Consider the following 26,901-nt stretch of genomic DNA (forward strand, 5'->3'; position numbering starts at 1 on the left):
GAAGAAGAAGAAGAAGAAGAGGAGGAGGAGGAAGAAGAGGAGGAGGAGGAGTTTGGATTTGATATCCCACCTTTCACTCCCCTTCAGGAGTCTCAAAGCGGCTAACATTCTCCTTTCCCTTCCTCCCCCACAACAAACACTCTGTGGGGTGAGTGGGGCTGAGAGATTTCAAAGAGTGTGACTGGCCCAAGGTCACCCAGCAGCTGCAGGTGGAGGAGCAGGGAATCAAACCCAGTTCACCAGATTACGAGTCTACTGCTCTTAACCACTACACCACACTGGACTCTTTGAACTGTATTTAACAAAGACACTGCAGAAGCAGAGCAACTTCCGCTCATGCAATGGAACTTTCCCTTCCTTTGAACACCCCGCCCTTTGACCTCAGGGTCCCACCAATGCTCCAAAGCAGATTTGAGGTTTGTGTGGAGTCACATACATACATACATACATATACATAATTTTATTTGTGTGTTGCCTTTCCATAGTTCAAACCATGCTCAAGGAGGCTTACAACATGAAAAAATACATAATTACAACATAACATAAGTAGTCATAAACAAGAAATAAAACATTAAAAAATACACAAATCAAACGATTTCCACATAAAGCATAAGGTTAAGGTAAAGGTACCCCTGTCCGTACGGGCCAGTCTTGACAGACTCTAGGGTTGTGCGCTCATCTCACTCTAGAGGCCGGGAGCCAGTGCTGTCCGGAGACACTTCCGGGTCACGTGGCCAGCGTGACGAAACTGCTCCGGTGAACCGGCACCAGAGCAGCACACGGAACGCCGTTTACCTTCCCGCTATAAACGGTACCTATTTATCTACGTGCACTTAAGGGTGCTTTCGAACTGCTAGGTGGGCAGGAGCTGGGACTGAACGATGGGAGCGCACCCCGCCGCGGGGATTTGAACTGCCGACCATGTGATCGGCAAGTCCTCGGCGCTGAGGTTTTACCCACAGCGCCACCCACGTCCCCACATAAAGCATAATAAACTCTAAAATAAATATACAAAAACTAATAATTTCAATTAATAGCAGCAATTCCCTCCCTCCCCCAAAACAATACCCCATCCCAAGAGTCTGTTCAGCAGCCTCAGCTTTTGTAGCTGGAGTCTGTCTGGGCACCACCCTCCCAGGCCAGAGGGGGAAAAAGCCTGTAGGGCAGGGAAAAGGTCTTTCAGGACTCACAGCCAAGATGTGGAAGGAGAAAGGGAGTTTCATAGTGAAAGTGGAAGTTGCCGCACTAATGCAATGACTTTGTTGGATCCAGCCCTTCTTATTTTGGAAGTCTTGTCCACAATGGGTGGGAAACACATTGCAGAAAACCTTTGTCCATATGCTTCTCATAAGAAGCAGAATCCCAAATGGAGGACAATAAATATTGTATGGATGACAAGCCCCTGATGATGCATTCACCACTTTGGAGGGCTGAATGAAACAATACATCTTCCGTCAGTATGGTGCAATTTACACTGCCGTGATGCTTACACTGTTTTGATGCCAGATAAGGAATTTCCCTTGGCACGGGGAAATCAGAGCACAAATTTGTATAAGCGGGAAAACATTATTTTCCTACAAGCCCTTTGGGGGGGTGGGTTGAAGCTCTTATGTGCAATTCTAGCTTAAAGGAGGAAGGCTGGTGCTATAAAGTCCACTGATGACCTTCTTTTGTCCTACTGATGTGGCAAATGGCTGGACTACTCATAATTTGCCTGGATAAGGTGTCAACTATACCCATGACAAGGAGAGATGAGCTGCAGCTAGGATTTGGGCTTTTGCAATTGTTGCTTGGAGGCATTTATCTGCAGCTACTGGTGGGTTTTAGCATAATGGAAATCCTGTGCTCGTTTCATATGACAATACAAACGTATTTTGTATTTCATATCCAGTGCATCTGATGACATTTGGAGAAAGAAGAAGCAAATAGATTAGACTGCTAGAAATGAAATCACCCATCAGTTGCGTGGCCAACACATAATGACCATTGAGACATGTTTTTTAGTACTGTGGAGACCTAAGAGTAGGTTCCGTGGGCTGTGTTGCAAGGCAGGTTTCTATAAGAATCCTGAACCTAGCCTGGCAGCAGATGGGAAGCCAGGGCAGGTCTTTTAAAACTGGATGTCATGTGCGGAAGACAGTCTGTTCCCATCACCACTCTAGTAGACTTAGCATTCTGCACTAGCTGAAGCTTCCAGACCAGACCCAAGGGCAGCTCCACATTTAAATATTGCCTTTTAAATACTGAATCTATCTACAAGTAGGGACGCGGGTGGCGCTGTGGGTTAAACAACAGAGCCTAGGACTTGCCGATCAGAAGGTTGGCAGTTCAAATCCCCATGACGGGGTGAGCTCCTGTTGCTTGGTCCCAGCTCCTGCCCACCTAGAAGTTCGAAAGCATGTCAAAGTGCAAGTAGATAAATAGGTACCGCTCCTGAGGGAAGGTAAACGGTGTTTCCGTGTGCTGCTCTGGTTTGCCAAAAGCGGCTTAGTCATGCTGGCCACATGACCCGGAAGCTGTACGCTGGCTCCCTTGGCCAATAAAGCGAGATGAGCACTGCAACCCCAGAGTCAGTCATTACTGGACTTAATGGTCAGGGGTCCCTTTACCTTTACCTTTATATCTACAAGTGGATCTTTGCCCTTTGCTCCACTCTTTTAAAAAAAAAAAATTGGGGGGCCCTATGCCTCCTAAAACCAGGCTTGTTTTCTCCTGTACAGTTGTAGACCACCAGCCCCATCCGGTTAAGAAAACAAAGCCAAGAATGTCTCCTTCTGCATGGAGTTGGCAATGACAGGTTGTGATACTTGCAAGGTTCTCATGGCAGCCACAAAGTCCTGACTCACCCCTGTCAAAGCAATCATGGCATTAATACTGAGGTCCCGCCATTCCTCTAGGGGTGGTACATCAACAGAATCCCATATCTGATTGAGCAACAAAAGATATAAACCTTCAAAAATGGAAAGCAACCAGATATATTAAATGCTAGCACCACCTTCCCCAGGGACTGGAACAATGATGGCACCAGAAGCTGGCTTACTCCATGTGAATTCAGGATTCCAGCATTGTCAAACACTGTGGGAAAGAGGGCCTTCAATTCCACACATGGCCCAACTTGAGTTCAGAAAAGAGACAAGGTTGAACAACGCAGCAGCCAGGGAACAATAAAAGAACCTCATTGCTGGCTTGGTTGGGCTTTAAGGTGAAAAATAGCCGGATTAGAATGTCAAATTGCTGAATCCTGCAGACCTGAATCATCAAGTCCTTTCAAGCTGTGTGCTTTCTTCCTACCCGGCAGCTGCTAATTAACTCCCAGCTTCAGGAAATATATCCTGAAGCTGCGATATATATATATATATATTACACACACACATCGGGTTGTGTGTTGTCAGCCAAATAATCAAAATGAAATCACTCTGCCTCCGGAGGCAGTGGGAGAGAAAACACCAATATTAGAGACTGGTTGTGGTAGGCAAATAGACTCAAAAGGGGCTTACACATCACATGCAAACCTACCCCCCTCTCGAGCTTCCAGCTGAGCATCCCAGCAGGGGCCGGAGAACACTTTCAACACAGGCTGTATTACCCAAGTACAAAGCCCTGAATCGACCCTGAAGAATGCACTTCCGCATTCTCTTTGAATAAGGTTTCATTTGAATATGCAGCAACCCTCTGACAAAGGGTTTGCCTCAGCAACTTTTGGATTCATTTAAAGCTGCCTTAGCAACTGTAACTGGGGCCAAAAATCAAAGCAGGCTGTTTGTTTCCACGTTCTTTTGTTTTGCAAGCAAAAGTGGGATGCACCGACTCTCAGGACCCACAATGACACATCCTTCCGGGCTTATAGGAAGTGGGGTGTTTTCAACCTCACAGGTAGGATGGGCAGATGTGATTGTTGTTGGACTTGACCCCCCAATAGCCAGCTGTCAGGGATGACAGAAGTTTTAACCCAACAATGTCTTGTGGAGCCACAGGTTCCCCATGACTCCTGCAGACAAAGGAAAACTTGCGGGCTTCCCCCAAACATTTGGCTGTCTACAATGAGAACAGGATTTTGGACCAGATGGGCCCTTGGTCGGATCCAGCAGGGCTCTTTATATGTTCTTTCTCACTAGTGCACTAATTTCTCCACCTCACAGATACGTTTAATTGATCTTTTAATTGGTGCTGAAACACTTTCCTTTCAGAATTAAAAACAAAAACAAAAACTGAAATACCACTTAAATGAAGGTGTTATATCACTGCGATGCATGTTATTTTAATGCATTGCACTGCTACAGCACTATAACACTCTTAAATGACAGCCAAAAAAGCCATTCCTAGTCACTGCAATTTCAGCAGTGTAGTTAATATTGGTGAGCAGAAAGATCAAGTCCCTAGCTCTGGGAAGCCATGCAAATATATTGTGTTTAATTTTTCGAGCCAGATGTTATATAGTTCCACGGGTGTGGACCATTATCCTGAACCTTCCTCATATCTAGTTTATTTCCTTGGGGTGGGGGTAGGAATATATTGGCTGACAGCTCCACACACAAATTATTGTGCAAGCTTGCCAGAAAGGGGTGGGTGTGGGTGTGGAAACTATTGTGCAAGCTAATGCTGGTGAGAGCAATGGAAGAAGCAGGTGGCATCTTGTATTCCTAAAAGTCATCTGAGATTCTTGGGTGTTCAGGACCATGAGGTGGAAACACAAAAGTGCAAGGACAAGAAAAACAAGGATCTAGAAGAAAATGTGGGATGCTTCTGCTATCCAATGGAGGGGAGTGCCAGTCTTCTTGCCCCTGCCCAGACCAAACAAGCAGGTCAGCTGCCCCTCCGCCCATGATTACATGTCTGCAGCTCTAGCTGAGGCCAGGTGGCACTGGCCACACTATCTGAACCTGGCTGTTCCTCCATCACTGGGTCCACCCACCAATGTTGCGACAATACTAAAAAGATGCTAATGCGTGTAAGTAATGCAATAGAACAATCCGGAAATCTCATCTGTCTTTTTAACAGCTCGGTGGCAGTGAAAAGTGGTACAGCAACAGCTTCTCCCATTCTGCATTTCATTCCACCTGCTGGAAAAGGCAAAAAGGTAAAAGACCCCGGACAGTTAAGTCCAGTCATGAACTACTCTGGGGTTGCGGTGCTCATCTCGCTTTACAGGCCGAGGAAGCCGTTTGTCCACAGACAGTTTTTCCAGGTCATGTGGCCAGCATGACTAAGCCTCTTCTGGAGAAACCAGAGCAGCACACGGAAATGTCATTTACCTTCCCACTGGAGTGGTACCTATTTATCTACTTGCACTTTGACATGCTTTCAAACTGCTAGGTTGGCAGGAGCAAGGGCAGAGCAACGGGAGCTCACCCCGTCACGGGGATTCGAACCGCCAACCTTCTGATCAGCAAGCCCTAGGCTCAGTGGTTTAGAGCACAGCACCACCCAGTCTGGAACAGGTAGGACTCTTCTTTTGGCAGCATGGCAGGCATAAGAAGAAGGATCAGAAGGTCCAACCGCCACCTACCTTAACTAGTTCCAGTGCAATGGAAGAGTTTGCCATTGCTGCTGGTCACATTAGGGCAGCCATGACACTGTGCCCTACTTATCAGAGGACGGTCCTTCATTTGAAAGGCTGCCAGGCCCAAGTCCAATTTAAAGGACCATCAGAAGGCAGAACCAGCAAGGGGGGAATGAACTTGAAGTTTCCCATCGGTACTTAGCACTTGAGCAACAGACTGAGCAGGCACTCAGGTCAACTGGACCCAGCCTCTCCCACTAGAGTTGAGATGTATTCTATTTCTATTCAATTGATGGTGGTTGTTTCTAAATATGCATTTGAGCTTGTGAATCGGCATATACAAACCTGTGGCAAATCTGTGCCTTCTTTTTTGTGATGTCTAAGGGACCACCCTCTGATCGCCTTTCTGCCCCAGGAACTGTGCCTCACCCTCAGTAAAACCCTCCCGTCCCACTTTGCTTCTGCAGATAGGACAGTGACCACAGGGCGGGAGAGCTATGGCACCTCGAAAGGAACACAGTAGAAGTGAATGGGGCTTCACTCGCCAGCTGTACAGTGACGGTTTGTCTGGGGTGGAGGGACTAAGCCAGGAGAGAATAGCAAAACTACCGTATCTTCTCTTGCAGCAGTGCTGTTAAATGGAAAAGGAATGACTTCTGAGTTGCAACTTGGCAATTCTTGGCTGGCAAATGAGACTCCAGAAGCCAGACCTTTCTTGCCTCAAGGGGCACAAGAGCAGTTGTTCCACAGTGCCTGTGGCGGTATAAATTCACCTTGCTGCAATAAAGTTAATGGCACGCACTGCGCTTCCCTTCTTTTTGCAAGCTGGGTTTCCAGTCCATTGCATGTCCAACAAGGTGTCTGGCCCCTGGTTAAAGTATTCTTAATTGACTGCAGAAGCTGATTCAGGAAATGGATGTAGCATGACAAAAATCAATGCTAATCGCCCTGACAATTAGCTAATGCCTTAATAATTGGAAATCCAGGCAGTGCCATGGTATACTGTACATCTCCAGGGATATCAGTGCTATCACCTTCAGAAAGGAAGCAGGATCATACCTAGCTTTTGGAAAATTACAGCTTAGAACTGCCTCCTAATTTTAAAAAAAAGGGGGGGGGGAGTCGCACCCAGGACAATAATTGGAAGGAATTTTAAAGGAAGCAAAAAGAGTTCTGACTTGTCCACTTAAATTTATGAGGCGGAAGCAGCAGTCGTCCCCTGTGCTGAAATGGCCCCCAAAGCTAGCCTTAAGATAAAGAAAAAAAAGTTGAGGAGAACTTGAAGATTCCTTACCCAAGACATTTTGGTGACTCGTGGAGAAACCGAAATTGCACACAGACCCTACACACCTTAACTTGAGAGGTACAGCCCACCTGGGATACTGTACAAGGATGAGATGGATTGCACCCTATTCAGAGTTGTCTCCCACTTGACCACCTTTAATGGCCTCCCTGTCTTGCCTCATGAAGAAGGCTTGTGTAGGAGAACTCCCCCAGAGGCCATTCAGCAACTTTTGCACAAAGCAACCCCATGCGGCAGAGGTGGGCAGGCAACAAGGCAACTGCAAGGACAGGGCCAAACTGCCTGTCTGGGAATGACGTGAGAAAGAAGAACCCACCTGATTGGCCCCCCACCTTTGCCATGTAAGGTAAATACGGCATTATGAAAAAGTCACCATGGCTACAACCACTTGACAGAAGTTCATTTTATACTACTACAGTCGTACCTCTACTTACGTATCCCTCTGGATACGGAATCTTCGGGTTACGACCACGGCAGACCCGGAAGTGTATACTTCCGGGTTTCACCGTGCATGCATGCACAGAAGTGCTCAATCGTGCTGTGCGCATGCACAGAAGCGTGCCTCTATTAACATTATTTTTGGGGTGCGGACGGACCCCCAGAACAAATGAATTTTGTATCCAGAGGGTCCGCTGTATTCGGTTCTGCTGTTTAAAATTGACCGCAGCTATGAAGGGGGTTGATGGAGAGAAAGAAATTGTTGACAGGATGCATGAACTGTGGATTAACCAGCCTCATATAACCAACATGCTTAAGTCTAATTAATGCATGAAGGGGTTAAAACCATAGAGTAAACTGTCCTGCCAAGCTTAGCTCACCTTGGAGGGATTAGATAATCAAACCTCTGTTCCCTCCAGCTATCAGAGAAGTTGCTCCAAGCTCAGACCTCATGGCTCTTACAAGTTACTCTTGAGTTCCTATACCAATAATTTAGGAACTTTCACAACTGTAACTATGCCAAGTTTTACTGCCTGCACAACTTTTCTTGAGTGCTGTATGGAAAAGCCCATGAATCTAACCTTCGAAGAGTTTGTAAGTCAACCATTCTTAATTTACTAAACAAATGGCCTTTTTCTATGCTAAGGGAAGATTTGGAAGTCACCACAGCATATTTTAAAGGTTTAACAGCCCATGTTTCCATGCTTTACTTTGCTGCATGTTTTATGATTTTAAATCTCTCCTGGGGTTCTCTCATCTATCAATACTTGCCCCAAACTTGGATCTTGGCATCCACAACTGCTCCTTTTATACCTATTTCTTCATTGCCACCAACACGAACTGGGCAAATAACATCCAGAGGCCATTTATCCTCCTCATTTCACCTGCTAGAAGAGCCTCCCTCCATCAGCATTCAAGCAGCTCCCCCCCCCCCCGCTGTTTCACCAACAGCAGCGCTGTGTCTCCTCCTCCTCGGGCACCCCCTATTTTAAAGGTCTCAAAAAAAAAACAACCCCAAGAACAATTACAAAAGGCAAATGTGGCCATGCTGGCCCATAAGAAAAAATCCAAAACATTTATTAGAGGAATGCCCAACTTCCTCATAACTCCTAAATAGGTTAGATGGTTAAAACAAAACAAAACAAAACAAAACAAAAAGGTCAGGAGGAGAGGAGGAGGGAAAAGCTATTGCTCAAGTAATCTTTCTCTGCATCTGGTAAGATTCTTAGGCAGAGGTAGGAGTCATTCAAATTAGACCCTTTCAGGTCTTTTGCAGGATTCAGCTTGCACCAAGGCTTCCTGCAAAGGAGAAGAGGCATAATGGCTGGGCCCCCATGCCTGCAAACACCAAAACTAGCTGTTAATTCTACCTCCACCCTTAGGTGACATTCTCCTTTCCCTTCCTCCCCCACAACAAACACTCTGTGAGGTGAGTGGGGCTGAGAGACTTCAGAGAAGTGTGACTGGCCCAAGGTCACCCAGCAGCTGCATGTGGAGGAGCGGGGAATCAAACCCGGTTCCCCAGATTACAAGACTACCGCTCTTAACCACCACACCACACTGGCGCTCAAGGTCTCTTTTAGGTACTGACAGTATGTTAGGTTGAAAGGGAAAAGTCAATGGAAGTCCAATTGAGTAGCTCTCCTTAGAGGCCTCCGTGCTCCTTCTGAGAATCAAGTCCCATCTTCTGGAAATACATCCACTTCCTCCAATTTAGGATCCTGCCACACATATTGAATATATGTAATTGGTTATTTGAAAAATCCTGCCAGCTGCTGCTATCAAATATCATGTAGCTCTGGTTTTCTCTTCCTCCAGTGGTTGAATGTGCTTAACTGTGCAGGTCAGTGAGAAGGCCACAACAATGCCGTGTCTTCCTGGCTTGCTGCTTTCTTCGAGTGTCTGAGCGAAAACACGCTACGTGAGCTCGCATTATTTAAACAGAACTCTTGACCTATGACACTGTCTGTGGCGCCCAGTTTGTGCTCATATCCAGGTTGCAGCCAAGCACACCTGAGCCATGTGACCCCACCCTTGTTGCACTACCAAGCCATTTGGTTCTTCATGGGTTAATTCAGGAGGTAGAAGTAGGATTGTCACTAAAACAGTGGGAACACTCTTTCCACCAAACCACTTATCAGACACAGCACAACCTATGCAAAGGCTGATAGTAAAACATTGTGGATGCACAATGGAAGAAGATGAGGCCATCTCCTTGGGCTTTTTCAGTTGTAAGGAGAGCTTGTTTCATAAATGGTTAGTGGGTGCTTAAGTGTTTGAGGGTCACACCTGTTGCAGGAAAAATCCGAGGGCTCCCTTGGACAAAAAGTAAAGACACCAACCAGAGTAAATTGGAGCAAATCAGCAGCCTGTAGGCTTGGCCTTTATTGTACTGTTGCAGCAGGGTGTTCCCCTCACTCGCAGGAGAGAGGAAAGACCCACAACAATCGTGTGCAAGACCTTATAAAAACTTTTGAAATTCCCCTCCTCTAGGTCAAGCCCACCCCCAGAAACATCATGCATACATTACAGAAAGGAGGGGTTGAGGGAGGAGTTGTGGTGGTAACCTGAGTGTCTTGTCACCTGGCTGGTTCCTCCTTTCTCCCCCTCCCATGAACCAGTTGTGAATAACAAAGAAAAGGTGCAGTTTCCTTCCCCCTGAGGGGAATCCGGCCATGGTCCTTTTGTTGCTGTCTGCTCTGAATATACAACCGTATGCAGTCCATTGTGTCCATGATGAGATGAGCCTGAGCCCATCAGGATGCTTATCTCGCTTATCATGCCCCACCAGGTGCAGTAGCCAGGTATGTGACTGCTCGCTTAGGGGATTATGGCTGACCGTCACCAGGGCACCCCCCTTAGCTAGTCCTTGAAATATGGAGTAGAATAAAAGTGGAACAGTGCAAATCTGATGTATGGTTGATTTTCTATGAATTTATAACAGAAGTGTAGCGTATGTAGTGTGTGAGTGTGAGTGTGTGTGAAGTCTGTACAAACTGAATGATGGGGGGGGTTTCCTGCTACACACCCTACCTGTGCCTTTGCGAGATTGGGGGGGTACGGGTGTTGGGCAGACAAGAAAAAGCTAAACAATATGAATTCAGCCAGCCAAGCTCTAGATCTGCATTTCTGCAGTCGAGTAAGTTAACCTTCAAATTATTTTATTTTGCCGTCAGCTAGCAAAGAGTCATGGAGGGTCGAGGGACTCCATGCAACTGAGTGGTGTAAAATGGAGTCTACTTGGAGGGGAGTCTCAGCCCTAGAAACAGGACCCAATAGCAAGTCCAGAAAATGAAACCTGGTACAGTATAGCAGCTAAGAAACTATGAATTAAGGCAGCCTCAGTTTGAAACGGATTTCTGCAATGAACTTATTCAACGGCGTTAAGCAAGCCACTCAGTTTGCCCCAAAGCCATTTGGGATTGAGAAAACCCACCTCCATTGCAAGTAGGTTATGTAAGTTGTGCAAGGTATATGAAGCACTTTCTATATTATAAAGAGCTACACAAATGCTATGAATGGTTATGGGGATGATATCACTGTCTCAAGTTCTTGTGTCCTAGGACTCGTGTAAAATTGCCATGTCCAATTTTAAGAAGCCTCATTTTGAGAAAGGATGCGTAGAATGGGAGACAGTAAAGGACTGGAAGAAGTCTGCTGTTTGCCTAAGGCTAAAGATTGGCTTCAGCAACCTACCCACCCACTTCAGGTTTCTGCTTCTTCCAGAAGAAACCATTTCTGAGCAAACTCCTAACAGAAAAACATGCTTAGACACAGCAAGAGTGCACAGACTGAGAGGGAAGGCTGGCCCCTGCTGGTCGACAAAAGGCATGGCATCATGCGCCTTCCTCCAGCTTTCCCAAGGATTGTTCCTGAGACCCAGCTAAGCTCGCAAGACTTGTTGGGATTACAGTGCACAGCTCACGGCTTTGAGCAATGCAGTTCGCCCTGTAATGTGGTAGAATATATTCATCAGAGCAGCACTTAGGTATTATTAAAGGCAAGACAAGGCTGCACATTGGCTACAGCAGAAGAAGCAGCAGAAACTCCAGAATCCAATGGGTTTGGGAAGTTTGGTTATTCTATTTGTTAAAATGGAACGTAAATCCCCAAAATTCTGCAACTGGAATTAACTGAAGAAGCTACAGTAGTGTAATGGATAGAGAGCTGGAATAGGAAGGGCCTGCGTTCAAATCCTGATGCTGCCACTGCATGGACTTGGGCAAGCCCCTTTCTCTCAGCCTAACTGCCTGACACGGCTGCTGCAACGGTCAAATGGTTTGAGGATATCAGATTGAATGTAAAATAATGTTATTATAAAAATGTTAATGACAAGAAAGTATATTTTGTAAGACATAGGGAAAGGTAACGAATTATTAAGACAATAACATTAATCGGAACTAAAGATATACCAGAGGGAAAGAGTTTACTATCAGTATATAAGACCTAGAATACAGAGTGGGAAGGCATGGGGAAGTCGCAGACCTAAGTTAATGCTGAAAAACATAAAGACACAATATTTGTTTTTAACTCTTTTATTTTTATCTTTTTTCTTGTTGGTTTTTCTTTTTGTCTTTGTACAATGTATGTATTGCTTTTTCTTTTTTTTTCCTTTTGATGTATTTGTTGATTTGTATTTTTTGTTCATTGATTGTAGAAAAATAAAATATCATTTAAAAAAAAAACCAATGGTTTCAGCTCGTCCATGTCACCCTGGTTACCTTGGCAGAATAGGAGCCAAGTCCATGAGGCCAAGGTCCCTTCAGTCCCCCCAATAAAATATTTGTGGAGTGCCCCCCCCCCCAAGTTGATGGGCATTGCCACTCAAATGGTGTGCATGTGCCACATCTTGTGATCAATTATGTGGGGTGGGGTTTACCTGCCCCCCCATATTTTGCTTGGAAGAAGGAACGGGAGACCAAGTTCCACCCTGTCTTAGTCCTTGCCTCCCTTTGTAATTCTGCACATCTCTACTCTGATATCCTTGGCTAACCAACTGTTGTCCCTTTGTAGCAGAACTCTGCCTGTTCCCCACTGTTGCCTCCTCTGCATAGAACTCATTCTCTGGACATGATGAGGTGCCCCTCCCCCCTCCAAACCCCATCTTTATCACTAGGCCTTTGGTTTAATTCCTTAATCTTCCTCTCCAACTGTAATTAAGCTTAAATCGCTGTAACTGCATTTGCTCACATTTATCCTTTCATCTTCTTGCCTCTCCTACCCCCTCCCTCCCTCCCTCAGCGTTCATTTTAGATTGCAGGTTCTGCAGAGGCAGGGACCGGTCCATTTCTTTATTGCTTACGAAGCTCTGTAATGTGTCATGCAGATTGATGGGCACTATATAAATATAACCATCAAGATGATGCAGATCTACGCTCTTCATTCCATTGTTGAATTTTATTGCAAGGTGTTCAAATCCCAGGCATCTCCAGGTAGCTCTGGAAGACTTCTGCCTCCCTGGAGTGCTCCTGAAAGTCACCCAAAGAGCTTTCCTAGCAAGCTCCGCCAAAGACTTAAGGAGCAAAATAGGGTTGGAAGGTCCAAAAGAGGACAGCCTAATACTTGTGTAAAAGGGAATTCCAGAAAGTGCATTTTGCCGTGTAAGCTATACCTGCTGAAATTATGTCTTCTATGCAAGTATCAAGACAGAGCCTGTCCTTTTTCACACCTGGCCACCTTTTCTCAGGTGTGAGCCAACAGGAACAGCACTGCAGGAATTGACATTGCAGGATTGATGGGAACGCTATGAACACTTTTGTGGGGATAAGTTCCACAGAGCTCAGTGGCTGCATTCATCAAGTCAAACTGTGGTTTAGTGTGAACATGTATATTCGTCAGGGAGGAGACTGAAGATTCTTCTAGCTAAGCCAAGGTTTGGCTTTGTGTGTCATCTGAACCTCAAGATTGCAGTTAAACTCTGTCATCGTTAAACACAATCTGTAGCTTCCATCTTTGGATAACACACACTGCTGAGCTAAACTGGGAAGCAGCAAAACAGCTCCAGTCTTCTTTCTGGAAGTCAGCACATTTACCCAGCCCCAGTGAGGCTGACCATCAGCACTGGATCTAGGGGGGGGGTGCATGCATCCCCCCCCCACCGGATGCTGAGCTAAGGGGGTGAAAAATTGAAAGATGCATATGGGGGTGCCAATTTTTCGCCTCACAAAGGGCGCCATATTAAGAGAGATTGCCAAAGTCAACGCCTGCTGACCTTAATGTGCAAACCAAACCAGAGGAACCTACTTCAGATGAAGCATGCATAACACTGGGCTGCACATGACAGAGAAGTTCTGCCCCTGCTCTTGAGACTTAAGATGTGGTACACATGCTTAGCTTGAAAAGCTGAGAAGGTCGTTCCCTACACCACTGCAATCTTATGTTGCTCAACAGACAAGAAGGAGGAGGCAGAGATGTCTTTCCCTGATGCCCATTACCTCTCGTTTCCCTGAATCAAAATTCAGTTCGCTGAAGCTGCCCTCTGCCAATGTGCAATGGCTGCCTAAAATGTACACCACTCAACTAATGGCTTTCCATGCTTCCTCTTGTCCCACTGCTCCCCCCCCCCATGGAAAACCGCTCCTTAGCACTCAATCAGAGCAAATGGCCATCCAAGTTTCCCCCGGATTGAAGTGTGTTCCAATCTAGAAGCGAGTGGGAATGCCTTGAAGAATATTTAAAGGAAGACAGCATGAAGGTGAACTGGCAAGTAGGATGAGCCTATGACCAGCAGTAGACACGACGAGGTAAGTGATGGGAAGGGATGAAGAAGGAGGGTAAAGGAAAAGAGATGTAGCAGAATAAGGAAGGTGAAAGGGGATGTCAGTGAAGGATAGGTTGGGAAGTCCATATAAGATTATGACAAAATGATGAATGCATGTAAAATATAATCCAAAAAAGGTGTAAATTGAAAAAAGAAAATAAGTTTGTTCCAATCTATCGCGAAGGAGTGGGTCAAGTGGAAAACTTGCTCAGACCCGTACTTTCTAAGCAAGAGACAAGCAGAAGTGTGGACCAGCCAGCCCTTAGTTGTGGCTTCCATTTTCTAACTGATGGAAGGTGGTTGAGCACATCAAACAGGAGTATTTCTCAAGAAGCTACAGGATGCTGGTGGATAATGTCTGCGTGTGCAGTTTCACACACCAGCAATGGGAGTATGCTGCAGCCTGAGCCAGCAGTAATGTAAACACAGCTTTAGGGATGCAGTGGGCCACAGAGATGTAAGTGCTGTCTTTCCAAAAGAGGGAAAGTGGTGGGGTGTGGAGAGAGAGAGAGAGAGAGAGAGAGAGAGAGAGAGGTTATACACATGCACTCATCATGCCAAGGATGAACTGAGGAGCAGTGTCTCATCTTAGAAAGCCCAGGGAACCCTGAGCTCCCCAGGCCTTGCCGTGGCTCTTGTTTGCGTGCCTGGGAGCAGCGGGCCTCCTGACACCTCCCCCAAGGGGATGGAAAGCTCCACAGCGAATTACTGGTCCCTCCTGAGAGAGGATAGGAAGGAGTTGGATGACGCAGGAAACTCATTTATTTTGCCCTCTGGCAATGCTCCGTAAACATCTTGTTTTGAAGGCGACGGAGCCTTTCCGAGCTGCCTCTTCCGAAAGAAAAATGCCAGTTCATTTAAATACCAGCAGCCTGAGCGCGAGGGAATAATGTTAAGGCTGCTGGGCCTTGCCTCTTCCCTGCCAACAGAGTAGCATGCACTTCTCATGCCAACGCATTAAATCCAGCACCTGAGCACATGCAGTTACATCAACACCCTAAGCATTCATGGTAAGTATTCCTAAGCTCCCTTCTTCTAAGGATTTCAGGTGGGAGAGTCATAGAATCATAGAGTTGGAAGAGACCACAAGGGCCATCGAGTCCAACCCCCTGCCAAGCAGGAAACACCATCAGAGCACTCCTGACATATGGTTGTCAAGCCTCTGCTTAAAGACCTCCGAAGAAGGAGACTCCACCACACTCCTTGGTAGCAAATTCCACTGTCAAACAGCTCTTACTGTCAGGAAGTTCTTCCTAATGTTTAGGTGGAATCTTCTTTCTTGTAGTTTGGATCCATTGCTCCGTGTCCGCTTCTCTGGAGCAGCAGAAAACAACCTGTGACTGACCCAGGTTCACATCCCCACTCAGCCATGAAGCTCACTGGATGATCATGGTCCCTCCAGCTACCCAACCTCACAGGGTTGTTGTGAGGAAAGGGGCGCAAGGAGAACAATGTCCACTGCCTTGAGCTCATTGGAGAAAAGGGAGGGTATAAATGGAATGAATAAATAAACGAGTGGTTTCCCTGCCTGCTATTTTATCTATGCAACAACCCTGCAAGAGAGATGGTGCATGTAAACATCTGAACCAGAGTTTCCCGCCACATCCTTCTCATCTGGGAAGGGGTTCCTTTTGCAGAAAGCAAAGGAGATCACTTTTGTTCTTCTTTCTGTCTTGAGACCCCATGTGATTCCTGAAGAGCACCACTATTTCTAGTCAACTCAGTGACCCCCAGCCCACTTGCAGATATAGAGACCCCACAGCAGAACCCTGGAGAACAACACAATGCTAGCAACTTACCCTAACAAAATGTTAAGAGGGCACTCCCTAAAAGGGAGAAAATTGGGGCCAAGTGTGGTTTTCCAAAGATGAGCACCAGAGACTAGGGGCTATTTAAAAGCATGTCCATGGCGCACATAGGATGAGAAAAAACAGGCAGTGCAAACAGGTGGAGAAAAGAGGGGATTTACTCTAGAGGGGGAGGGAGGGAGCACATGATCCCATTGTTGGCATCCTATATTACAGAACAACTACAGTTTGTAGGGAGTCTCTGCTTTGTCTGCCTCAAAAGCTAAACTTTTATATGATTTCTCCTGTCCCAGCTGAATAAACTAATGCAATAAATAGAGTTGTTTGCCACCTGCATTATCTCACAAGCTTTGTTCACTATCTAGTGAATGACCCAGAATATGGATTCTCCAAAGATTGAATGTTGATTAGCAGGAAATCCAATTACTTGTCCTCACACTTGCATTTATTTATATTTTTAAGTTTACAACAAGGCCAGAAAACCTTTTTTTAGCCAGAGGGTGACATTCCCTCGTGGATAACGTCCTGGAGGGGCATAGACCAGTGTTGGGCCAGGCCAAACTGTGGACACAGCAAAAAATATAACACTCCAGCTGTACGAAAACCAGGTGTTTCTGTAGAGGTCCTTTTGAGGAAGGGTCTTAGTTCAGTGGCGGAGCATCTGCCTGGAGATATTATATATTATTTATACCCTGCCTATCTGGCTAGGTTTCCCCAGCCACTCTGGGTGGCTTCCAACACAATATTAAAATGCAAAGATTCATCCAGTATTAAAAGCTTCCCTAAACAGGTCTGCCTTCAGATGTCTTCTAAAAGTCCGATAGTTGTTTATTTCTTTGACATCTGATGGGGGGGGCGTTCCACAGGGTGGGCGCCACTACCAAGAAGGCCCTCTGCCTGGTTCCCTCTAAATTCGCTTCTTGCAGTGAGGGAACTGCCAGAAGGCCCTCAGTGCTGGATCTCAATGTCCAGGCAGAACGATGGGGGTGGAGATGCTCCTTCAGGTATACTGGGCCAGACACAATAGACAATACTGAGCTAAAAGGACTGATTGTTCAAGGCAGCTTCATATGTTGCCATGAGACCCTATGAACAGGTAACTCCATCCTGGCAAATGAGGCATGTTGTCATCACAGTTCAAAGACACAAATTTAGCCAAGCAAAAGCACTTGGGGAGGGTGGCAGAACCAAATTGGTGAGGATCATAGCTGGGTGGGGCGGGGGGGTGGGCATGGCCTGGAGGGACCCCCAAGAGATGGCCTGGAGGATCACCTGTGGCCCACAGGCCCAAGGTCTGCACCCATAGGAGAGCCTTTAAAAGCGCCAGGGTTCGAGGTGAAGGGGCTACTTAAGTTCATAATTACATTCCAACTGTAGAACGCTTGACTATCCAGATTCTACATAGATTTCTACCCCTTTGTGCTCTTTGCTGGAAGGTGTCAAAGATAGGGGATTCAAAACAAAGCATAAATAAAACGATCCCATGTAAAATTGGCAGATGCACTTACTGTACATCTGACTGATTAATATCATTTCTATTCATTGCAGAACCCGAGTTCTCTTGATGCGTAATTTGACTGGGAGGTGGAAGGGAGTGCAATATGAACAGCCAGATCTGTAGGCCAGTATTTTAATGATCTGCACATTTAAGCACTGTCCATTTTTCCGGTGTTCATGCGATGGAAGCACAATCCACAAGGGAGTTCTCCTGCACAAGCTCCATTGTCCTGAGTGAGAATTGCCTTGCATTGCTCCCATTCTGTTCAATGAGAACTGTGCAGTAGAATTTCCACGTGGCTTGAGCTCCAAATCTGTAATACAATGTGTGTGTGTAACAATCTAGCAGCAGCATATTATTATTATTGACATTTTGGGCTGTCATTGTCAACCTGATTATGACTTTTAGACACCCTTGTACTATTATTATCCAGATTGCACCTTTCACAGCTGAGAAGCCCAGACTATTTAAGACTGACAAGAGACTGATGCTTACAAAAAGAGACATGTGCACACACTACATTTTGCCAGAGGTACCACTGAAGGTGTGGGCAGACCCCACCCCACCCTGATGCTTCAGACCACAATCACCTATATCTCTCACCTACCCATTAAGTCACAATTGCTATAATGAATGAAATGGTCCTAAGCAGTTCATCTTTGAATGTATCCAAAGCAAAGCCTTTGGATCTTGCTGAATGTGGCTCCCCACCTCTTGAAATCCAAAAATGGCATCCATCTGGTCCCTGTACCTAGAGAAGAGTAAGCACACTTTGGTGTAGTAATTCAGTAGACCTAAGCCATAAACTGCCAGGGAACAATTGGTGCACTTTTTCATAGAGTGCAGATAGCTGAAAACTATTTATTTCTCAATTCAAACTGAATGCATGCTATACGCTTATATCTTGGGGAAAATATTTTTGGAGTCTGTAAGAAGGTCCATCCTTCAGTGCACCACTGTTTTTGCAAGATCCCCCATTAAATATATGCATCTCTCCTTATTGGAGATACAGCAAGCAGCCTTTCTTTGTAGGCATTTACACATCTGGAGTGCCTGAATCATCCAATCAGGCCCAATGCAAGACTGTGTCAGAATAGCCAACGCCCCAACAGAGGCTGCCATTGTAAAGGAACAGTGAACCAATCAGAGATGCAGCAGGCAGCTTAACTTGAGAACGAGAATTTGTATGGGAATGAATAACTATGGGGAAATTGGAATTTTGGCAGGTGCTGAATGTCATGCAAGAATGAGAGGAGCCTTTCCACCCAGGGCTCTCCGTTCTACAAGGTTATCAAGGTATGGTGGTCCTCCTCTTCTTGCTTCTAACGCTGTGATAGAGGTCTGTGCAGTTTGCATGCTCTTGCAACAGTCCTGAGAATCCCGGCTTAATTATATATATATATATATACTGTGTGTGTGTGTGTGTGTGTATATATATATATATATATATATATGCAGGTTTTGGTGTCCTCGGGTGTCTTCCCGTGTAAAAGTTGGGGTGTCTAGGCGACGTTTCGACGAGGTCTCACTCGTCATCTTCAGGCTGGTGCTTTCGGCTTCTTGTTACTGGAACAGAGCAGGATCTCAGTGTTTGAGTTCCTATAAGTACTGTTGAGGAGGTGTGGTGTATAGCCTCCAATGTTCTGGGCAGAGAGGAGGTTCCCAGGCTAGTGTGCCTTTTCTTCTTTTGTTCCCTTCCTTGACGTCCTAATCTACAAAAAACCTGATGGCTCCCTAGGACACACTATCTACCGGAAAAAAACACACACCAACCGCTACTTACATGCACAATCACACCACCACCCTGCACAAATAAACTCCGTAGCCAAGACTCTCATCTCCAGAACCAAACGCCTGGCTGACGAAGACCACTTGACAACTGAGTTACAGAATCTCTCAAATGTGTTAATTGCCAATGGATACCAGCAAAACAGGGTTACGAAGCTAATCCAAAAAGAAACACCCCCCAAAAACCAAGACACAGAAGAAAACAATGGCATAGCCCTCCTTCCTTATATCAAGGGCACTACAGATAAAATTAGCAAAATCCTCCATAAACACAATATCAAAACAGCCTTTTGCACCAACCAAAAAATAGCCAATATCCTCAGAAACCCCAAGGATAAAATTCAGTTGGAAAACCAAGGGGTCTATGAAATACCCTGCAAAGTCTGCCCAGCCACGTACATTGGACAAACAAACAGACGAATAAATGCACGTATCGCAGAACACAAGAATGCCGTCAAAAAAGAAGAAAAAACTTCCTCTCTTTTCCAACACATGAAAGAAACAGGACACGAAATTAATTTTGCAGATTCCAAATTGCTCTTTAACATGGAACATCACCACAAGAGAATAATCATGGAAGCCATCGAGATAGAGAAACACCCTCACAACATGAACAAGCGTGACGACACATCCCGCTTGCCAGACATCTGGAAATTAGCCCTCCCCACAAAATCTGACACCAGATCCAGAGGCACACAGAACGCCATCACCAATCAACCACACCAGACCCAAACCCAGACCCTCTCCACAGATAAATTACAGACACCATCCAGTAGCCAAACCAGGGTGGCACCTCCGGATGCTGCACCCCCCTACAATCCCTACACAGATCTGGCTGGCACAGGCCACAAAACCACAGCTCGCCCCTATACACGAAGCCAAGCCAGAGCACAACCAAGTGCAGTACAGCCATCTTCTCAGAAAAACTCTTCACAAAGTTCAAGAGTTCAAGACACGAAGGCTTTAGCAACTAATCCACACCTAATGACCCACCTAAGTGGGATTCAGGAAATCACTCAAGAAATCACTCAAGATATCCCTCAAGTAATTAAGGAACAAAAGAAGAAAAGGCACACTAGCCTGGGAACCTCCTCTCTGCCCAGAACATTGGAGGCTATACACCACACCTCCTCAACAGTACTTATAGGAACTCAAACACTGAGATCCTGCTCTGTTCCAGTAACAAGAAGCCGAAAGCACCAGCCTGAAGATGACGAGTGAGACCTCGTCGAAACGTCGCCTAGACACCCCAACTTTTACACGGGAAGACACCCGAGGACACCAAAACCTGCATTCCTGTACCCGTGAAAATCTACGAAAGCATATATATATATATATATATATAAGCTTTCCTTGTTGGAACGAGGTCAAATGTGGCCCTTGGAACCAAACAAGTCCAACTGATGGTAACACCAGGCCCCAGTCCATCTATTTGGCAGATGAGACATTTGTCCCAGGTGCTGGATCAGCCAGCAGTTTTCAAGCCAGAATGTGAGGAACAGCAGTCAGAAACTGTACAAGAGAAAGAGCCAGAGGGGGAATATCTGTGTTTGAGGATGGGTAATTGAAAAATAAGGGGTGCATCACACAACATTACAAAGACTTCAGGCCTGTGCAGTTTGGGGAAAGAGGGCACCTACCCTCAGATAAATCAATGCTTTTGGGGCACAAGACCAGATTCAACAACGTATAAGGAATTCTCTGTCAAACTGGCAGGCTTTATTACTGTCTGTAAATGTTACACCGTCTCCAAAGCCATCATGGAAGCAGATAAAACCATGAGAGAGTGGTCAGCTTTACTCTACCACACACACAAAGTGTGTGTGATGAATAATCACATATGCTGCACTGTTACAAGCCATAGGTCATCCATCCTCAACTGCAAAGTGGCCACTTATTTTTTATTTTATTTATTAAATTTGTATACTGTCCTTCACCCGTAGATCTCAGGGAGGTTTACAGCATAAAAATACAAGATAAATACACAAAATGCATAATATAAACTAGAATAAAAAGAAAAAAACACAAACCAACACACACACACACACACCCCGCTATTAAGAATTAGCCAACTGATTTGGTCTTGGCAGAACTGGATGTGTACCCATTTCTCTCATGTCCTGACTATTTTTTTGCAATATGAATACTTCAGTTATTTAGAGGGATTCGCCAACACCTGCAATACCTATAAACAAGGGATACCATTTATTTCACCAAAAAGGTAAACCGAAATCCTTGCTGAAAGTTTGTGCCTATATGAACCCTGGCATTAAACACCCCTAACCTGATAACACGCAGAACTGGTTTAATATCTAGTTTCCATCGCATATTGTTTTCCCCACCCCAGTCTTTGCCTTTAACTCTAGATACACAATAGACCGAAGTTCAACACCTCCACCGGCATCTCCATGCTGAAAAACATCACCTGTTGAATATCTGCCTTATAGCTCATGAATGTTCAAAAGCTCGGGGGGGGGGGGTGACAAAACAAGAACAAGACTTACTGCACTGTCTGCCCCTCTCACATACTTTCGGCTAGGGAAAGAAGCAGGCAGCCAAAATTTCTCCCTGACATCATCTGCCATCTTCTCTCCTCCCACTTCTCAGCTACGGGGCGTCAGAGCCCTTGCTTTGGGAGATTCCTGGCTACCAGGGTATTTGAACCCTTTGCCCTCCCTCCACCGGCAACAGCACAGGAGAGCTTTACAGCCACCCACCTCTCCTCGTTCCATTAAGCTCATACTTAACAGAATGCCTGGTCTGAAGGGAGGCAAAACAACCACTCCACACCACTGCAAGCACTTATGCTTAACAATAGCCTAATGAATTAATTGAAAATGCCCACTGGAGCTGACTAAACCCATGTCATTATGTGTACTTTACTCTCATTTTACATTTATCCCCTCCGAAAGTAGAAGGATGCAAGCCACCTCCCTATTAAGCGAACACCAGGGCTCTGGGTTTAACAAAATGTGACCACTTCACACATTTTTAGATATACACCTAAGATGTTCTTAGTGTGCTGTCAAGTATTTATATCGTCCAGGTGTACTCATCAGGGAACGGTTATTAGCCTTGTCTTCTTATTAAGTCTACACTTGGTGGCAAGCCCAGGTATGCCTAGTCTACACAATGTGTGAAATGATCCTTACATTACATGAAATAAGAGCTGCTGATCTGGTACTGAGCAAACCAATTAAGAAAGGAACTTACATGGAGTCCAGCAGCAAGCCCTGCCAAACACCATATGAATATCCACTTTAAAACGGATATTTCCCTGTAACCCACAAAGCTTGTATTCACATTGCCATGCCAACAACTTGAGCTTCTTTTTAAACAGACACAAAACAACTGATTTAAAACAAGAAAAAACCCTCCCATGTTCAGAATTTTAACATCAAGACTTTATTGCTCTCTTATTCTCTGCCGACAACCAGAGAGGGCTAATGTGCAATGTTGGGTGTAAATTTAGTATGGGCAATAAAATATATACATTTCATCCAACTTGCTTATCAACTATGCTCAGTGCTAGCCTGCAGAATGAATTGTTATCGATGGGCTCCACAACTGTGGCTTTCAAGAGGTGGCTGTTCTCAGGACAGAGGGGTATCTATTGAGATTAGACCCTGGATTTCCTCAGAACAGGGAGTCTGATCTTTTGGCATGGTGGACGAGGGATACAAAAGATGGTTAAATCTGTAGAATCCAAGTGGTTTTACTTCCTTAGCAGAAAAGAAGGGGAGATTTCTTATTCTAACTGAAAGCAGATATTTTGGTGGATCCTATTTTGTCAGCAAAGAGCACTGCAGGGTGGGTGAGCTGATGGGGAAGAAAGATTCTGCCTTCTGAACTGAATTGGGAAGGGCTGATTTACATGGCATCTTAATACTGGGGAAAGAGATGGAATTAGCAGCCCTGAAACTTAGAATGTAGAACTCATGAACTGCATGTTGCCGCATGCTCAAGGGCTAACAACCAACCTTTCTGCCACTGCCCCTTCTGGGAGGGGGGAAAAGTTAATTTCATTTGGCCAAACTTCCATTACAATTTGTTTGGGAGCTATAAAAATGGCCAAAACCCTCACCACAACCGAAGATGCTAGGGCTCAAGATTCACCTGTGGAAGCATCCCCTACCCTCAGGTCCTGACAGGTCCTAACCCATCATGGGGGGGGTGGGGGGAGATGGAGGCTGCAGCTACCTGGCCTGGTAATGGGCATTCACGCTGCTCATGCTCACAAGCGCTCATGATTACAGGTGCCACGACTGAGCCTTCACATCTGGCTCTGAGCTGCGAGCGAAACTAAGTGCTTGCCATCTCCTTTCTTCCCTATGGAAAATAGGAATCAATCCTAGAATGGGGCTGGGGTGGATACCCCCCCCCCAACACACAGATTCCCTGCCTGCTTCCACCCCCACCCCCAATGGAAAACATGCCCTGCAGACACAGACCAGGCTGGGGATGGGTGCCAGCTAACCGGGTGCGGCAATTAACCGTGGGCTCGGTCCGCCCAGTGGCGTAGCATGGGTTGTCAGCACCCGGCGCAAGCCAAGTAATTTGCGCCCTCTAACCCGTGGATTTGCGCCCCCTAATCCGTGGATTTGTGCCCCCTAACCCTAACCCCCAGATGTTGCGCCCGGCCCCCCCTGCACCCCCCACGCTACGCCACTGGGTCCGCCGGTATGTCCCCCATCCTCCGCAGCCAACTGCGGCCCGATCCCTACCACGGCCGGATCCCCCGCCTCTCCGGGAGCACTCGGACCACGCAGGTGCTGCTGCGCAAGAGCCCTGCCAGCTGCCCCCCCCCCTTGCTGGGGGCACCATCCCTGGGACTCCAAGACAGACAGGTGCGCGATCCCTAGGCACCCCACGCTGCCCGCCCCGACGGTGCCCAGGTCGCTTCCTCTGCCCCGCGCATTAGGTGCCCCCCCGACGTGCCCTCTTTGCAGCCCGCGCAGCCCCGGCGAAGGAGAGTTCGCGGGAACTTTGGAGACTTACCCCGCAGCGCTGGAGGGACGGCGCGGAAGGCGGCGGCGGAGAGGCGCAACTCCACGTCGCAATCCAGAGAGGCCGCCGACAGCGGGATCCCGGCGCCGGCGCCGCCTGGCTCTCCTCCTCCTCCTCCTCACGGCCTTCGGGGAGAAGTTCGGCGCGACGGGCGGAGGCATCGACGGCGGCCCTGGGCGGCTGCCCCGCGAGGTCCTGGCCGGCGCAGGTTCCGCCGGGCCGCCGCGCGGGCGCTGCCCGTCCGCATCCCGGGCGGCGCGGCTCCCGCGGAGCGTCGGGGTTGCCTCCGGCGGAGAGCGGGAGAGGCGAGCGGGCGGGGACGGCGGAGCTGGGGCGGAGTGGCGGGGCAGCCGGCGCCTGCCTGCCTGCCTTCCTTCCTTCGCTCCCTACCTGCTGCTTCCCTTCGGGCTCCGCGGGGGAGGAAGAAGGGGCCCCCGGCTCGGGGAGAAGAAGGCGCCCGGCAAGCGGCAAGCCCCGGCCCCGCGGCGCGACGCCGCCCCGCCGCCCATGCTGCGCGGCCGCGGCTCTTCCTGGACGCCGCCGAAGCTGCCGGCACCTCGGAGCGCCTCACCTGCCGGCTCCCTGGCGGAAAGTGCTTCCCCGAGCCCAAGGCTGCCGGCCTCCCTCCGCCGCCGCCCGCCTCGCTTGGAGGGATGCGGCTCTCGCAGCCAATGGGGTCCTCGCTCGGGCTCCCTGCGCGGCCCTGATTGGCCCGGGAGCCTCGCACCGGACGGGGGGGTTGGCCGTGGATCTCTCTCTCTCTCGAGCTGCGGCTCGGCTGCCGCTTCTTGCCTGGCGCGGCGGAGAAGAACTTCTCGCTGCTGCCGCTGCCGCCGCCTTGTTTTGGAGCGAAGAGCTGCTCCGGCTGGGATAGGGCCGGCGACGGAAGGGTTAAGTCTCGGCTGGCGCGGGCCAGGCTCGATCGCAGAGGGATCAAAGGGGGGGGGGGAATTTGGGGTGCGAGGGGGGGCTGCTCTCTCGGCCCCTCCTGCTGCTGCTGCTCCTGAAATATCGAAACAGATTTGGCTTGGGAAAGGAGCCCGCCGTCGAGAGCCGGGAAGAGAGCAAACGCGAAGCATCAGCCAGACGGAATGTGGCGTAGCGTGGGGGGTGCAGGGGGGGCCGGCCGCACCGGGCGCAACATCTGGGGGTTAGGGTTAGGGGGCGCAAATCCACGGGTTAGGGGGCGCAAATCCACGGGTTAGGGGGTGCAAATTACTTGCCTTGCCCCGGGTGCTGACAACCCACGCTACGCCACTGAACGGATCTTTGCAGGCAGGAGGAAAGCGAGGGCCAGGCGGCGAGAAACTGCTAAAAACCTCTAGCTCTCCAGGGAGAAAGAAGGGCATCGTTCGCTGGTCGGGGCTGTATTTTTTAAATTTGTTTTTAGGAGGGTTTCCAGATGCAGCCTTGCTCTTGTTTGCAAAGGGCAGCCTACAATCAGGAAATGCAAGCACCCGAGAGAGAGAGAGCAGCGAAATGTAGCCCAAAGTACTGTGGACTCCCATTGGGAGAAGTTTGAGCAGGTGCCTAACTCTCCCCTAGAGACATTAACGGGGCTTAAAATGGGTTAAAGTCGTCTGGACATGCCCACAGCACCTAACACAAATCCATGCCTCTCATTCTTCAGTGCACACATTCAGATGCTACCCTTTCCAATACCTTTGTACATATACTTTCTGGTAGCACATGTTCTAAAATCACAGGTCCACAAAAGCACTACATTAAATATCCCTCACCGCCACTTGTTGTGTGTAATATCAGGCAAGTCCGTTCCAGGGGCTTAATCCTGCCCGTCGGTTTAATGTAGCCCCTGTGGCAGTTTCTTTCCTGGGGTAAAATCCTAAAAAAAAAAAACCTCAACAATTTCAATCTGTAAAAAAAAAGGTTAACAACTTTGGTCGGCCCTCACGGCCTTTCACTTCATCAAATCTGGCCCTCTTTGGAAAAAGATTTGACACCACTAAACCTCTTGTGGGTCTCCTTGATTTTGGTGTAGCACAGTAGCCAAATGGCTGAGGTGTGTGATCTGGTTCAAATCTGTCATGAGTTTATCAGCTGGTGTCAGGCATGCTACTTGTTTGCAATATAAAAACATTTTCCAAGATCCCAGGATTGCAAATATGACCGTTGCCGGGGGCTGGACTAGGAGGCCCTTCGGATCCTTTCTAACTCTATGATTCTACAATTCCTTAATTTGCAGTATGGGGTCTACCCTACAGGGTTGTTGTTGGTTTTTTTTAAAAAAAGGTTTTTATTAACAATTTCAACATAACAAATTATCAAAACATATCATATTCATTATTTCCCCCCTTTTCCCCCCCTTCAAACCCTCCCTCCCCCCCCCCCAGAGACTTCCCTCAGCTCCTCTCTCTCTGATTTCTCAGCACATATTATTCTCCACATGTTATAAAATTATACATATCCTTACATTATCTATCTACCATATTATCAACTAATAAATTTGTGTATGTTTATTCAAAACCTGCCAAGGAGTCCAATCATTTTGTTGTGGCACTGTGGGTAAAACCTCAGTGCCTAGGGCTTGCCGATCGTATGGTCGGCGGTTCGAATCCCCGCGGCAGGGTGAGCTCCCATCGTTCGGTCCCAGCTCCTGCCTACCTAGCAGTTTAAAAGCACGTCAAAGTGCAAGTAGATAAATAGGTACTGCTTTATAGCGGGAAGGTAAACGGCGTTTCCGTGTGCGGCACTGGTGCTGGCTCACCAGCTGCAGCTTCGTCACGCTGGCCACGTGACCCGGAAGTGTCTTCGGACAGCGCTGGCCCCCGGCCTCTTGAG

The 26,901-nt window shown here is 47.4% G+C and overlaps 1 protein-coding gene across 2 annotated transcripts in view; it reads right to left on the reverse strand.

The window, feature by feature from the left end:
* BRINP2 (BMP/retinoic acid inducible neural specific 2) overlaps window positions 1–24,293 on the reverse strand; it is a 90,308-nt gene extending 66,015 nt beyond the window's left edge. Inside the window, exon 1 of one of the 2 annotated variants that reach the window (XM_083446319.1) lies at window positions 24,094–24,293. The gene's annotated coding sequence lies outside the window, so the exon portion shown is untranslated. Of the gene's footprint in view, window positions 1–21,599; window positions 21,619–24,093 lie in introns of those variants that run through there. The other variant, XM_083446320.1, reaches the window with a different exon arrangement.
* Window positions 24,294–26,901: the final 2,608 nt, after the last annotated feature.

Source organism: Podarcis tiliguerta (genome assembly GCF_965153285.1).
Source record: "Podarcis tiliguerta genome assembly, chromosome: 6".
Taxonomy (NCBI): Eukaryota; Metazoa; Chordata; class Lepidosauria; order Squamata; family Lacertidae; genus Podarcis; species Podarcis tiliguerta.